Here is a 15,401-nt window from a genome sequence, read left to right as displayed (position 1 = left end):
TGAATGAAATTGGCTTGACACTATATTTTTGAACCTTTTGAATAAAGTATGGCTCACAACAACGGTCCAAAAAACTCAAAATGTATTTCATATGATAAGAGGCTCGGAAAACGTTTCAGAGCTTGTCATTGGTGTGGTGGCTACAGTAGCATTGACTATCTCTTGCTCGTTATGAAACAATGTGCATTCGAACATTCCGCGTGTCCAAGCTGTTTTGATAAATACAACGATTTTTGTCCTGCTTGTTGGATAAACCACCCGGCACAAAAAATGAATAGAAGAAACATAAAACGTTACTACAAAAGATTGGGTAAAATAAACAATAGTAACTCAGAAGGAAAAGATTATCTGGCCAGAATCAAGCAAAGCGCAAGAGAATAGTTTAAGCACAACGTACTGAGATTTGCGTTCTTAAGGCTTATGATAACATAAAATAAACATAAAAACGAATGCTTTGAAATTGTTTTTATTGAATTTCGTAATATTCACTTGTAAGTGGCAAAGTAAAGTAATTCATGAAAAATCTTGAGTGTTTTCGTTGAATAGATCCATACAGGCAGCTTCGTCTAAGGATTGCAGATTGTCTGTTTGAGATTTCAAGCGCAAAACTTCGTCTTCCAATGCCGTGTTATTTTGCTTTAGCTGATTGTTTTCCGCAGTCAGCTGTGACAGATTCAATGCCAAGCGTGTTACTTCGTCCTGCAATAGTTGACTATCGTCCGTATTCAAGTTGTGCAAATGAGTTTGCTTATGCCGATCGTTCTTTCTGATCAACCTAAACACCTTTTGCTGTAGTGCGCCACATTTCTTGCGATACTCGGTCGTTGCTAGTTTGTTTTGCAGAAAAGTTTTCTCGATATTGTCAATTATCGAGACGATGTCTTTGAACGTAGACTCGTGCTTGTTATCACACATACATAGTCTCGCTACGAAGCTTGTAATTTGTAAATTAAGGTTGCTTATGTCCGTCATATTTCTATTGTGAGCGAGTTCACTGTCAGTTTTTTTCGATTTATATCATGGCATGCGATTTACTAGTGAATTATTTTTTTCATATTATAAGGGCTGAAAATTTGGTACTTTTCATACACAAACTCAAACAATTATGTCCAGTCAAAAATCGACACAGCAAACAACGCCTTGTGAGAACACCAGTGAAAAAGAGCAGATGAATTGTTTTCAGCAACCCATGGATGATATCAATGAAGATGAAAAAATGATAGAAATGGCAGAAGATTATTTGCGAGATGTTGAAATCGAATCCATGCAAGATGACAACCCAGACGACGCAGTTTGTAATATGAGAAATTGCTACGTTTGTGACGGTAACTGTTATGTTAGTGATAATTTTGAAGACATTGAGACCGTAGACGAGGAAGTTAAAATTGACGAAATTGAACCAAGCATTTTTGTGAGCGAAAAAAAGAATTGACATTAGTTTTCCATACGCTCAAACATTTATGATAATTCATTAAGTACTTTCCGAATGAAAAGGTTCAAACAATTGTTTTGATGTTTTAACATTGAATAAATGCGTTGAAATACATTTTGATTCTTTATTAAATCTCGATTGAAAAAAATAGTAGCATAGTAGCATAGTAGCAAGCACTGTACCTAGCACTGTAGTTGCATGGTTAATGGCTTAAAATAATGCAATGAGTGGAACAAATATAGTTCATATAAAAAAGCTTTTTTTTTCTTCTCATGTCATACTTGTCAAAACCTACTGACCAAGTAAACGCATTATGGGTTTCAAGAAAACAATCAGAGTATGCTTGAGGAAGTTATTCAGAAGGTCAACACCGAAAGAACTTGACAGAGTCACACGTGTCCGAGACTGTATCCGTGTTTATTATGTTTCAACAAGGGGGAGGCTGAGAAAGCAGAACAGAAAGCCCCAAGTCATCTGTGTCCCGAACTGTACCCCTGTTTGGTGTGTTTGCTGCAAGATTCGAGTGATGACAGAACGTGCTGCAACAAACTTAGCAGATACTTAGAGATAAATGAGAACCACCAGGCACTTCGCCAGTTCTTCGCCAGGCGTGGGAGACAATTTGTGCCAAAACGGTGTTAACAATAAATTGAGTGATGAACAGACAATGAATAGTAACAAAATAAAATGTATGACCTGTTCGTGTTTTATTGTGTTTATCTATAGTAATCTATTTGGAATCACTTAAGCTTTAAGAACAACTATGCTTGCTCATAGTTATCAAACGAGTAATGGTCATATAGTCATATATATGTGCAAATCGTTATGCATTACTCCTCAAAGATACACAGAATGTATCGTAAAATGCTACAAAGTACGATACTTAAGCAAAATAAAACATGAAATTAAGACAATCACAGACTAATGTTACGATTTTCGGTACAAGCTATACTGAGCTGATTATTATAAGGGAAAGTGTTGTCTGCCGTATTCACTTTGATACGGTTGAACCCATGTAAAAAATACTCTTTTTGTGTAAAATTTTGGGATACTTTCTGTGTTTGAAGGTACGACTTTGGTAGTTACAGTTACTATAATGTTTTGGCGATTGAATCAAGCTGGGTTTATGCATATACAAGAGATATAAATGATTTTACGAGGTTTTAAACATTTCCAATTTCAGAAAATATTTCTACTTTCGATTTCGTTTTTCTGAAAATGAACAAACATTTTATTTTTTCCTAATGTTTAATATCATAAAACGATACATAATACCTAATTAAGATAATTTCAATTATTTTTAATGAGTGTATTTTCTTTATTTTCTTAAAAGTTTAAAAAAAAAAAAAAATAATGCAATTCATGGAATGATATGACGTGATATGTATGACGTCATATTGCAGAGTTCTCGCTTTGCGCTGGTCGGCCATATTGAAAAAGAAATTGTGAAGGTCGTATTTCCAGCTTTTCTGTGGTAAATATGACATGCATGTTTAAAAGTTTTATGAGAAATTGTGTCGAAATATATGATGCATCATATTACCAACAAATTTTGTCGATGTATCTATTGAATTACATAAAAAACCTCTGCCAAAAGAAATTGGTCCCAGCTCGTTTTAGAATGTTTCGAACATTCTCGAAGCCGTTTTTAGAAACTTTAATTCTCGGCTAGATATGTTGAAAAACAAAGTAAGCAGTGTTAATTCATATCTCTTGTCTTGTCTATGTCACATTTTGAGTGATTTTAACTTTGTTTAGGGACTAAACTGGCAGAAATAAGAAATGGCAAATGATGGATTTAGCTAATGCAAGATTGATAAATATCTTCTATTTCTTTGTTTGAAATATATGTTGAAAATTATTTTTTTTAAACCAGAGACGGCAGTTCAGATGCAGTCGTCCTGTGTGTCAGAAACCTGGTGATCAAAATGGTTGAAGGCAGTACCCAAGAAAGTACATTTACAAGTAAGTAAAACCACTCAAAATTAATTCCATGAATTGAACTTTCATATCATAATCTCAGTGCTGTTTGCTCTCATAAAAGTCTGCATTCAAATGTAAGGTTTTCACAATTATGAAACCTTATCTAATAACAGACACTGTGTTTGATTTATTACATTGAACTGCTATTAGATAAATTTTCAGTTTGTGTTTGACATCTACCAATGTCATAAATGCCAATTTTGTTCCTGTTGTGTATGATTATTGATAAGAAATGTTGGAAACATTATACCCCCTGCATGTAAACAGTTTATCTGTTTCTGTTTGTATGTACGAAGTACTTTGTTTTCAGGATTATTTCAACATAGATGTTGTGAATGAAATGCACTTGGCAATGCTTTTAATGAATTTTTTTTTAAACTAACAAGCAATATGTGCAGTTTTGTTGATAAAATGTTTTGTTTCAGAATTGTGAGGAGTAACCTAGCCTATATTACCAGAAGCTCACCCGATATGCAGTGTGTTCTGCTCTGTCAATAACAAGTAAGTAATTTCACCAAATTTCATCAGAAACAAATCTCAAAGTTACAATGAACAGTAAAGTAAACACTGAACCAACATGATTTGATTTTGCTCTTTGTGTTTGCCAGCCAAACTCAAAATTCGAAGGTTAGTCTATAGAACTGGGCGAGCTAGCCAGAATCTCGTCACCCTAAAATATTTGTACATCGTCACCTTGTGGTGCTTAATTTTGTGATTCAACTAAATCGTTCTAAAATCAATGTAAAAAAAAACTACATCGCTTAAACGCAAATGCGCTTTGGTAGGTATATAGCTAAAAAGCGAATGCGCTATGGTGTAAATCCAAAGTCAAATTTTTTGAAAAGTTTGAAAAGTTGTCACACAAATCATGATTTTAAGCACTTTTTTAGTGTACTGTTCTGTCATCTGTAAATCAAAACTGAGAGATTGCCAAATCCGTTCTAAAACTAAGCATTTATCATTTTTTGTAAAAAATCCAATGTTATTAATGAAACCAAAATTTACCAGAGTAAACATATTGATTTGCTATTGTATGTAAGAATGTTTCGTCTTTTGCACTGTTCCATTTCATTTTTTCAGATGAGATGCCATACACAGGGGATCCGACAGAAGACAGCAGACAGAATTCGTCGATCTATTTGAAATATCATTGTTTATTTGAAAAAAGTTACCAATCCACACTTGTTCGTTTTAAATTTCTGTTTGTATTATATGTGCTTTGTACCGTTGCATTTTGTTTTATCAGTAATTCTCCAAAATTTGTATTTCATGTCTAACATGATCATTGAAATTTTAACATACAGTAAATAATTTCAAAAAATCAAAATCAAATGGAGAAATACTGATTTATCTGCTTGCTTGTTTGTTTGTGCTGTCTTGCTTACCCCAGTAACGCGGGTCTTGTTTGCTATTGTTAGTACTGTTGTTTGTTTTTTTGGCCATCCAAAGTATTGTTCACGAAAGATAAACCATTTTTTTCATAAAGTTGGTTACATTTTGGTCTGTTGATTTTTTTAACTGAAACCACAGTCAAACGGTTTTTCACCATATATTTTTTATGAGAAACAGCCAGCCTTGGTCATGGTTGAAACCGAGGAACATTTGTGATTGAACAAAATTTTAGCTGTGATGCTGCTTGTAATTCATAAATTTATTAAGCTTTGGTCTTGTCATATTGATTACGATATTGGTTGGAGCATAACTTGGTAGATGGTAAACATTTTGATATTGTGCACATGTTGCAAAACGAGCCGAGAAGTTTGATCTTCGACGGAGTTTGTTCTCCCGGCTTGGTAACCAGAGCAAAATGTGCACTGCATTTTAAAATGTTTCATCTTTGCGAAATGTTGACAAAATGATTTGTTTGCTCGTGCCAGCATGGGTCGACGAGACTCCTTTCTCACTGTCCTTTATGCGGCGGTATAAGATGTAAGCCTGTTGTTTTATCAATGTCTATAAAGTTTAGCTTGAATGGAAATCAATATTGCAAGATCAAGCACTTTTAAAAAAAAATGTTAGTCAAAAGTGTTAGAATGTAGATGCGTAGTGAATACCAGTAAAATGTACTAGGTTCATTGCATTCTTAGTTTGGTTTCGAAGTGCAAAACTTCAATCATCACAAACATTCCTCTTGAACGACCGAACATTGATATGTGGCAATGTTTTCGTTCAGCAAAATGATTTGGCAAAAGTAATTTAAAGGCTAGCATGAGTATGGAGGTGTCGTTAGACCAACTTAGTATTGGTGTAAGGTGGTGTACAAAAGCCAATACTCGGAACCGCTCATGTTCACCATGTCACGCTACAGGCAATGAAAAATAGGGAGTGGCAACCTTTTTGTATCGCCGTGGTCCGACAGCCCACACAGTCTTTACAATCAGAGGGGAAACATAGGCAATCGGATGCTTCTTCATAAGTGTCGAGTAACTGCCTTTGGCGTTACCTTTATTTTCAAATTTGTGAACAAATAAAACTAGGTTAGGACCACATAATAGGGTTACGATGAAAATTAGGTTTTCCTTTTAATTTTTGAAGATAACAGCCACTGGCGTTATACTTCAAAAAATGGCTCGCAATATATATCACACGAACATTCAACATTTTGTCAGCAGCATTTTTCATTTTTTAAAAAAAATACTCAGATGTACAAAAATAATGCAAAAACATACACAGCAAATTCACAAATTCTGATGTGTTGAAATTTAAAAAATCAAACATGAGATTGTATGGAAAGCTTCTTTTTTATTTTCAAACATGTTAAATCTGACGATCATACGCCATATGTACAAAAATAATGCAACTCTGAATTGTAATTTCATGCTCTCAACAAAAAACATGCATCGAAAATTTTGAAAATCTAGAAGTTAACGAGGGATCTCAAGATTTCAAAAACGAACTATAGGCTTTATTTCACAAGATTTCATGAAAAAAAAATCAAATCTTCATAATGTTCAAAATCTAGAAGTTAACGAGTGATCTCAAGATTTCATAAAAAAATTTATAGGCTCCATTTATTCAAAATTAAAGGCTCATGCAACTCCTTCAAAAAATAACAAATTTAAATAATAATAATATCTGTCATGTGTTCCCGTTCCGTATAGAAAAATCCGACCCGAGGGTACCTGCGTTGCCAGGTAACGAGGCTTGCCGAGTTAGCGGCTACGCAGCGTGCCCGAGGGTCGGATTTTTCCATCCGGAACGGACACACATGATAGATATTTTTTTAGCATACTTTAAATAACATTTTTTGTAAAGAAAATACATAAGAAAGCGCGTTTTTGTACATTTCACAAAAAAGCGCGTGCGATGATGTTTACTGACGTCATGACGCGCAGTAATTTGTATTCACTGCATACGTCAATAAGTCGCTATTACGTCTTTTAAGGGTTATTTTGTTTTGTTTTTAAGGAATATTTTTGTAAGTTAATGTTAATGGGACTCATCTATTGAAATCGCATAACTATGGTTACATTTAGTGTTTAATAAAAGAAATTGAAAGTATTACGTCACAGCGCGTGACTCATCTGGCATGGTGGGATGCCAGATGGAGTTTTCCAGCACGGCTAAAATCACCGGAAATGCCTATCCGGTGTGGTAGAATGCGGACTCACGTCCATGTAGCACGAAGATAATGTTCTTGCTTCAAAATACTGAAACTAGCTCCGACATGAAATTTTCATATTCAATCTTTTTTTTCAAACAATTGAGATATCACAATCATAAGCCATATGTACAAAAATAATGCGGCACGAAGTCCATGAAACCTGAAAATTGATAATTTACTGAAACTGGCGTTCACACAAGATTTCACGAAAAAGTTAAAATCTACATGATATCAACAATTACACATCACAAGAACTCTGAATGACAATTTCATGTTCTGAACAAAAAAATGCATCGAAAATTTTGAAAATCTAGAAGTTAACGTGGGATCTCAAGATTTCAAAAACGAACTATAGGCTTCATTCTTCAAAAATTATAGGCTTCATAAAACTCACTCAAACACTCAGATTTCAAAGTCTTCAACATTTGTGCTCTGAAACTAGCGTTCACACCAGTTTTCATGAAAAAAATATATCATATCTTCCTAATGTTAAAAAACTGGAAGTTAACGAGGGATCTCACGATTTCATAAAAAATTATAGGCACAATTTATCAAAAAATTATAGGCTCATGCAAATCTCTCAAAAAATAACAAATATCACAATCATAAGCCATATGCACAAAAATAATGCAATACCAAGTCCATGAAACATGAAAAATTGATATTTTACTGAAACTGGCGTTCACACAAGATTTCATGAAAAAAATAAAATCTTCATAATGTTGAAAATCTAGAAGTTAACGAGAGATCTTAAGATTTCAAAAAAAATTATAGGCTTCATTTATTCAAAAAATTATAGGCTCATGCAAATCTCTCAAAAAATTACAAATTTCACAATCATAAGCCATATGCACAAAAAATGCAGCAAAGTCCATGAAACATGAAAAATTGATATCTTACTGAAACTGGCGTTCACACAAGATCTCATGAAAAAAATAAAATCTTCATAATGTTCAAATTCAACAAATCAACATTTGCAGCATCTCTCACAGATTTCACAATCATAAGCCATATGCACAAAAAAGCGGCATCAAGTCCATGAAACTTGAAAAATTGATATCTTACTGAAACTGGCGTTCACATAAGATTTCATGAAAAAAATAAAATCTTCATAATGTTCAAATTCAACAAATCAACATTTGCAGCATCTCACAGATTTCACAATCATAAGCCATATGCACAAAAAAAGCCCCAAGTCCATGAAACATGAAAAATTGATATCTTACTGAAACTGGCGTTCACACAAGATTTCATGAAAAAAATAATATCTTCAAAATGTTCAAATTCCACCAAGTCCATGAAATTTGAAAAAAAATAATATTTTGCTGAAACTGATTTTACATAATCTTCATAGAAAAACTACTTCATTCACAGATTTCAAAATCTCGAGCCATTTGTACAAAAATAATGCGGAATCAAGTGATAATTCTGGAACTACTTCATATGAGCGTATAAATAAAAGGGGTTAAAAAATAGTCCTAACAATTTATGCACAATTATAATGCGATGCGCATTAATTTTGGCCATCGGGTATATAAGCTCCACATTTTTCAATATTCGTCATTCCAGTAGCAAGCTCTTAGCTCAGAAGTGCTGTTAGTCTGCTGGGAGCCCAAACTGGGTTTGAACTTCTCAGATTTCTCCTCGCACTATGAACTTGGTGCATCAGAGATACAGAGAAAATATCTGAGAGGTTTTTTGACCTTCTGGTTTGAACATGAGAACCGTATGTCGCGATACCTCATAGTTTTTCGCTCTTGAGTCTGGCCAACTCATGTTGTCGATCACTTTGACATCGCCTGACGAATACGATCATTCTCTGTGATAGCCGTTAGATCATATACAATTCAAAAGCGATTTTGGCAAGTGATTTGTTATTTGCGTCTGGTAGCATGAGCATAGAAGTATAGCTTCGACGAGATTTGTTTCTCATTGCTCAATATGCTACGGTCTTGGATGCAATGCAATGATTTTGTCAACTTCGCAAAAACATTTTGGCAAAAGTAAAATTTGAGAGGCTACCATGAGTATGGAGGTGTCGTTAGACCAGCTTAGTATTGGTGTAAGGTGATGCACAGTGCCAATACTAGGAACCGCTCATGGTCATCATGTCGCGCTACAGGCAATGAAAAATAGGGAGTGGCAACCTCTAAGCTCACGAGTACCCCTTTTCTGTACGCTAGTGCATGCATAGAAAGTGGACGAAGCGAATGGGGCGCTAGTCCTAAGTGTGCCCTGTCGAGTAGTTGCCTTTAGCGCTGCCTCAGTTTTTCAAAATTCAAAATTCAATCGCTTCTTTGCTCATAAGGTGCGATACATAAAAGGAAATGCTTTCTCAAATCATAGCATTTCCTACCTGCAAGCAAACTTGCCTCTATGTGCTTAAGAGGTGTGTTTGAAAGTGAACTCTGTAGCCTTCTTTTAGCTTAAAAGAAAAATAAGTCTACAGAGTTTGCAAGCCTAACTTATGGTTGAGGGTACTTGAAGTTGATCGCAGGAATCCCTTCTTTGATCGGACTATGCGGCTGAGACACTCGATTCTTGCCCCAGTACAGGCCTTTTTGTATCTGAGATCACTAGTTCGGCGTTGTGCCTACAACGAGTCAGCAATACCCCGTTTGTTACACCCGAGTAGTCCAGCACTCTACATTATAGGTGTAACAAATTGTAGAAGGTCGCCTGGGAGGCCTCTAATGGGTGCTGATTTTGCGTAGTGTATAACACTAGGAAAATAGGTTTCTAGCTCAGAGTTACCATTTTCCGATCTTGTTACATAACAAAATACTTTTCACATTGAATGTTTGACATTATAACAATGTAAACTTTTGCTTGTGTTTGTTTTTCATGAAAACAAATGTTTTATGTATAATTATGTATATTGATATGTTTTCAACGCTATGTACGTTTGCACTTTGTTATCGGCTTACATATTGAATAAAACAGAAACTGAAATTAGAAGCATTAGTTTTGTTAGTTGTAACATGATAAATGATCAATTGTTATTCAAACGGGAGTGATCACTTCAAGTTCACGATAAAGAAATTTTTTATTTCATCTCATGTTATCAAAAATGGTATGATTTTTTTTTCAAAATTGTTATCCTTCACATATTGGTAGAAACAACATAGTTCAGTGTTATTATTGCATTATAATTGTTAGCTCTTGTAACTCGAGTATTATTCATTTATTCATTTATTCAGTTGATGTCAACCATGTCAGACGCAACTTTAAACTTGGTAAAACAGTTGGCAGATCACATGCAACACAGTGAAACTCAATTGTTGTACATGAAGACTATCGTAGTTAACAACAGCAGACACGTATCTGGCGTCTTGAGAAAACTTTCGTCACTAATTTGTAAAATTGTAAAATCACTTCACAAAATAGTTTCATCAAAAAAACTCCTAGCAAGATGAGCCAACCAGAAATAAGATCTGGAGAGGTGATACAACTGGCAAGGAAAATGAAACGTGACTTAAAAAACTACAGAATTGAGTTGAACACAATATCAGAACGTTGTGGCAGGAAGAAGGCTATTGACATTTTATCCGAAATCCGATCGGTATCCAAGATATTTCGAAAAGTATCAACGCTAGGAGATCTTCTTTGTAATCATCTTAACAGAAAGACAAGCATCCAGAAGGAGTTGCACTTACAAAACGATGAAAAAACATTTGTCAAATTTGTGTTACGGACAAAAAGTGTATTGTGTTTACGCCTTGTGGCCATTTGACTTGTCATGCATGTTCAATCAAAACTAGTAAATGCTATTTTTGCAGAACTGTTGTTATTGGAAAATATCAAATTTATGAATAAAATGTAAACAATTATTTGTATTTTTGGATCTGTTTATTTCATTTACCTAGAAATGTGAACTGTGTTAATCACTCAAACACTACCAGTTCTGATTCACACAGTTATGCTGTAGACATCCGCAATACGCTAGTGAGCTCAAATTTCTAACATTGGTTTCTGAAATTGACGAATGCAGGTTCAAGAAATAATGTATACACTTTTTAGAGCACTTCAAACTATTTAAACATACAGCGGTGACTGTACTATTCACTAATTATGGCAAAACGATATACTGACATCGTTGGGTTTGCTGGGCTACAGTACAATGATTATTTCAAAAGGTTCTGTTGGTATGCCAATTGTGTTGTGCTGGAGTCTTGACCGTAGAACCTTATGAACGACATGAGCTTTTGAACATTTTCCCTCAAGCTGGCTACTGCCGAAACAGTTTTAAATATGTGTGGCTGATGGAACGCCACCAAAAGTGCGAATGAGAAACTATTGTTTGTCATGCTTTTTCCACCGATTTGACAATCTTGCAATCTTGGCCGGCTAACCCGGCTAACCCGACGTGGTTGAAATAAAATCATTTGTTTCATTTCATTTGACAGAAGCAAATAATGCACAAAAAGTATTTGATCTATAAATGATAAATTGTCATTTACAAGCTACAACATACATGCGAGAAATGGCAAATCAAAATCATGATGTTATTGGATTTGCTGGTTTGTCGTACAATAATTCGGAACAATGCTTCTGTTGGGAATGCCAATTATGTTATGCAAGAGTTTGGAACGTTGAGCCTTGTGAGCGTCAAAAGCTCAGGGATACAACTGTTTGAAATGTTACAATCTTGGCCGATGTAGTTGAAATAAAATCAGCAAAATATTTCATGTTTAATTTTTCAAATTCAATTTCAATTTACAATTTGCCCCACTCGTCCCTCGTGGGACTAAATACACTCAGCACCGATATTGGGTTGTATATTATATTGCCTTCATATAAGGTCAACTGATATAAATCTATTTAGATACATGCAGATGACAATGCCATGCAACCTTTTTCCTAATGAAATATACAACATACCTAAAGATAATTTAGTAAATATGATAACAACATTATCTTATATATTTAAAAAAAACAGTTACATACTTTAAATTAGCGTTTAGGAAAACAAATAATATTCATTCTCATTAAAGATAACTATTTTCCTATAACTCATCAATACAAACACAACAACCTATAAAACAACATTACCAGAATTATAAAAGTAACACTGTATAATGATAAATATGAGAAATGTTTTCAAGACTATCAAAGTTTTTTGAAAATCAGAGAAATAAATCATTTATATATTGACTTCTCGATGTTTTTGTTAATATAAATTGACTATAACATTAAAGAACATATCATTAGACACCGAAAAAACATCATCATTCAAATAATTGACAGAAATGATTCCCTGAAGTTTTAGATTTTGTTAATGACAAGACGGCGCAATTCAGCATGTCGTCATAAAATCAGAAATATCCGGACGGAAGATAACTATCGCGCTTCTCCTGAGTCCCATGTTTGTCTGCCTAATGCTTCCAATAATATCTAGCTGCTTTTTTGTATTAATAAACCGGTTAAATACTGATTATATCTTACTTGTAATAAAGAAGTATATTCTGGGGGTTTTATTAATTAGTTAAACCATAAACAGACAAGTGTATATTGTGAGTATTTTCAGCCTCAAACTCAAACGTATTAGTCTCCCTTTCGCTACACACGCTGATCTGACTGTCAACACTTGGTTTTTAGCTTCTTTCAGATTAATTGGTTGATTTTTAAATATCTCATCAAACATGTTATAAAGCGTACGTTTAGCTGGTGAAGTTCAATCATGTTTATTCAAGTGTCGCATTCCTGGCAACAGTGACTACTCTTGGCATTACCCTTGCGCGTTATTTAATATGATATTCGTTAAGACATTATGACAATATTAAAAAGGCAACAAAATATATTTAAAAGGTTGTTTAGTACTTTGGATTCTTTCCACATTATAGAAATTATGCTATCTAGTTGATTTTCTAAACATCAACAATATAAATTTTATATAGCTTCTTAAGATAAATGTCTTTAAAACTGCAAAGACTTCCTGAGGGTTTCGGAATGATTTGAGAAAGTAATGTGTCAAACATCATTTTTTTATGAAAAGGTTTCATAGTATCCGGCATGGTGATGTGCATAAATTGTACAAATGCGTACATTTCTCACCAGTCGTCTGCCTTACGTTCCAAAATTCTAAGAAACTGAAACTTCCTTAGGTACATTTATAACATCTTATGGAGCGTGACGATACCTGTTCTGACACGCTCCTTTGAAAAGTTATTTTAAACGAAAGATTTAAAAAGCAGATAATATATGTTTAACACAATGCAGCAAGGAAACATTATAAAACCCTCAATTAATTTTGCTCCTGGTTTATAGGTTAGTCAAAACACATTTTATGAAAAATGAGCCAACTTAACAACAGTTAAATTCGCGCTTAATAACATGTTCAAATCATGTTGAATTACGCGTTTATTAAAACCCCACGTTGGCCACTTAATTGAATGCTATAGAATGTGTGTGCGTGTGTTTAAAGATCAAGACTTTTACATGACTTCATGAAAAACATGGTTTAAGAATATGTATATAAAGCGCGGTATAAATTATCATACGACTTGTACGATCCGGGCGGATTATTTATATAAATTGTACAAATGTTTCCATCCCGTATCCCAGTTGTCTGCCGAAATGTTTTTTCTATTTCTATTCGAATAAATCGACTACATAAACTCTGGCGCGACTGAAGGTATTAAATATCTTGGATGCGGATGGGGTTGGCGCGGAAGGGGTAATTAAACCATTTTTTTAAACCAAATTGTCTATCTTGTTATTAATTTTAGTGTGTCTGCAGGCACCGAACAACTTAAATCAACATGTTAGAATGTGTAAGTTAATGATATGTTAAATGTATGGTTGCTGTAGTATTTCAATTTTACGTTTAAAAATTATTTGAAATTATTGATATATTTCCACGTTATAATGACGACATTTGATTAACTGATCCGGTTACGATCGGGTCGTTTTATTAACAGAATGGCTGAAAAATTATTACTGTTACTTTTCTTAAATGAAATCTAGTTTTTTTTTAACCATTCTTGAAAGAAATATTGAGCTATTGGTGTAAATAGAATTAATGTATTGCGGGAGTGATGTCGTTATCCAGGTTATGAACGAAATTGGGCTGGTTAAAGTACGCGTGTAGTCTTCGGATTCCACACACATTAACCAAGCCAACCCCGATTTTGACAACAGTCCCGAAATTCATTCATTTAATAAGTAAATAAGATAAAAATGAATCATTCATAAAGATGTCCAGTTCTGAAATCAGTCCAATTCGCCAATGGACCGTTTTTCGTGACACAAAGTTATTTGCAATAGGAGCTAGTAGATGTCATTCTAGACGTCATCGTGACCCCGGAACGCAATACCCTGTCTGTCAATTGTCAAAGAATGGTAAGCAGCTGGCGGTGGTTGTTGTCTTTGTCTTTTGCGTGGCCATTGTATATAGACTTCAAGGTGCCCTTGGTATGTCGGGGTAGTATTGCGTGTCTTTCCGATGCTTCCTTGTGCTGTGCCTTTCGGACTTCTCGTAGATTTTATAATTCTTAGCGCCATACCTTTTATAATTTGTGATTCACATCACGGTATTTTGAAGATTGATGGGCGCTAGGTAATGCAATGGTTGAGCATTTCTTGATCTGATTTGTGTCTGAATACATTTAGTTTACCATTATATGCGTGAATACTACGGCTCAATTCTCCATCGTATTAACAACATTAGGATATGTTTGGCTACTGGGCTTATTCCTGTAGATATCATTGTATCAAGTATTTAAATATGTTTGAAATTAATTCGCACCAGCTGTTATTGAACTAAAAGTATCATTACAACTACAGCTATGGCAATGACCACTGTTCGTCTGATGTTTAAATCATTGGCAAATTATACAGTGCTACCGCCTCTTGAAATCCGAATCTGGAAAAAAATCCCTCGCGTGAAATTAACGTACGGGATGAAAACGAAAGTTAAACAAAAAATGTTTTATATCGTGATAAAAAACGATGACTCCGCAAACCCAAATTATATACATTCGTGATATATTCTGTACATGAGGTCGGTTATTTATAGAATAATACATGGTTGACCATGGCTTTTGGTTGATAATTGGCCTAGTGGAAGGAATAATTGCCCGAGGGTTGGAATAATTGCCCGAGGGCTGTAGCCCTAGGGTAATTATTTTCAGTTGGGCAATTATCAACCAAAAGTCATGGTCAACCATGTATTATCCTGTATAATACATATGTTTTGTCATTTGTCAATGATTTTAAATGGATTTAAAAACATGATTTTGTGGAATAATGAAGGATATGTCATATAATTAGCATGTAGTCTGAAAGTCTTTAAACTGAGATGCAACAAAAAAATGGTTTAAATGGCATTAGCTGCAAAATTAAAGAGTGACTGGAAATGAAAAAAGCAAACCTTTTCGTAAG

At 34.3% G+C, this 15,401-nt stretch overlaps 1 long non-coding RNA gene across 1 annotated transcript; it reads left to right on the top strand.

Moving 5' to 3' along the window:
• Positions 1 to 2,415: 2,415 nt before the first annotated feature.
• Positions 2,416 to 4,595, top strand: LOC128226699 (uncharacterized). Its single transcript, XR_008259719.1, has 5 exons — positions 2,416 to 2,499; positions 2,836 to 2,906; positions 3,309 to 3,397; positions 3,841 to 3,916; positions 4,496 to 4,595. It is a non-coding gene; the product is annotated as an uncharacterized LOC128226699 (long non-coding RNA).
• Positions 4,596 to 15,401: the final 10,806 nt, after the last annotated feature.

Source organism: Mya arenaria, chromosome 3 (assembly GCF_026914265.1).
Source record: "Mya arenaria isolate MELC-2E11 chromosome 3, ASM2691426v1".
Lineage (NCBI taxonomy): Eukaryota > Metazoa > Mollusca > Bivalvia > Myida > Myidae > Mya > Mya arenaria.
This window is presented reverse-complemented; position numbering and strand designations above follow the sequence as displayed.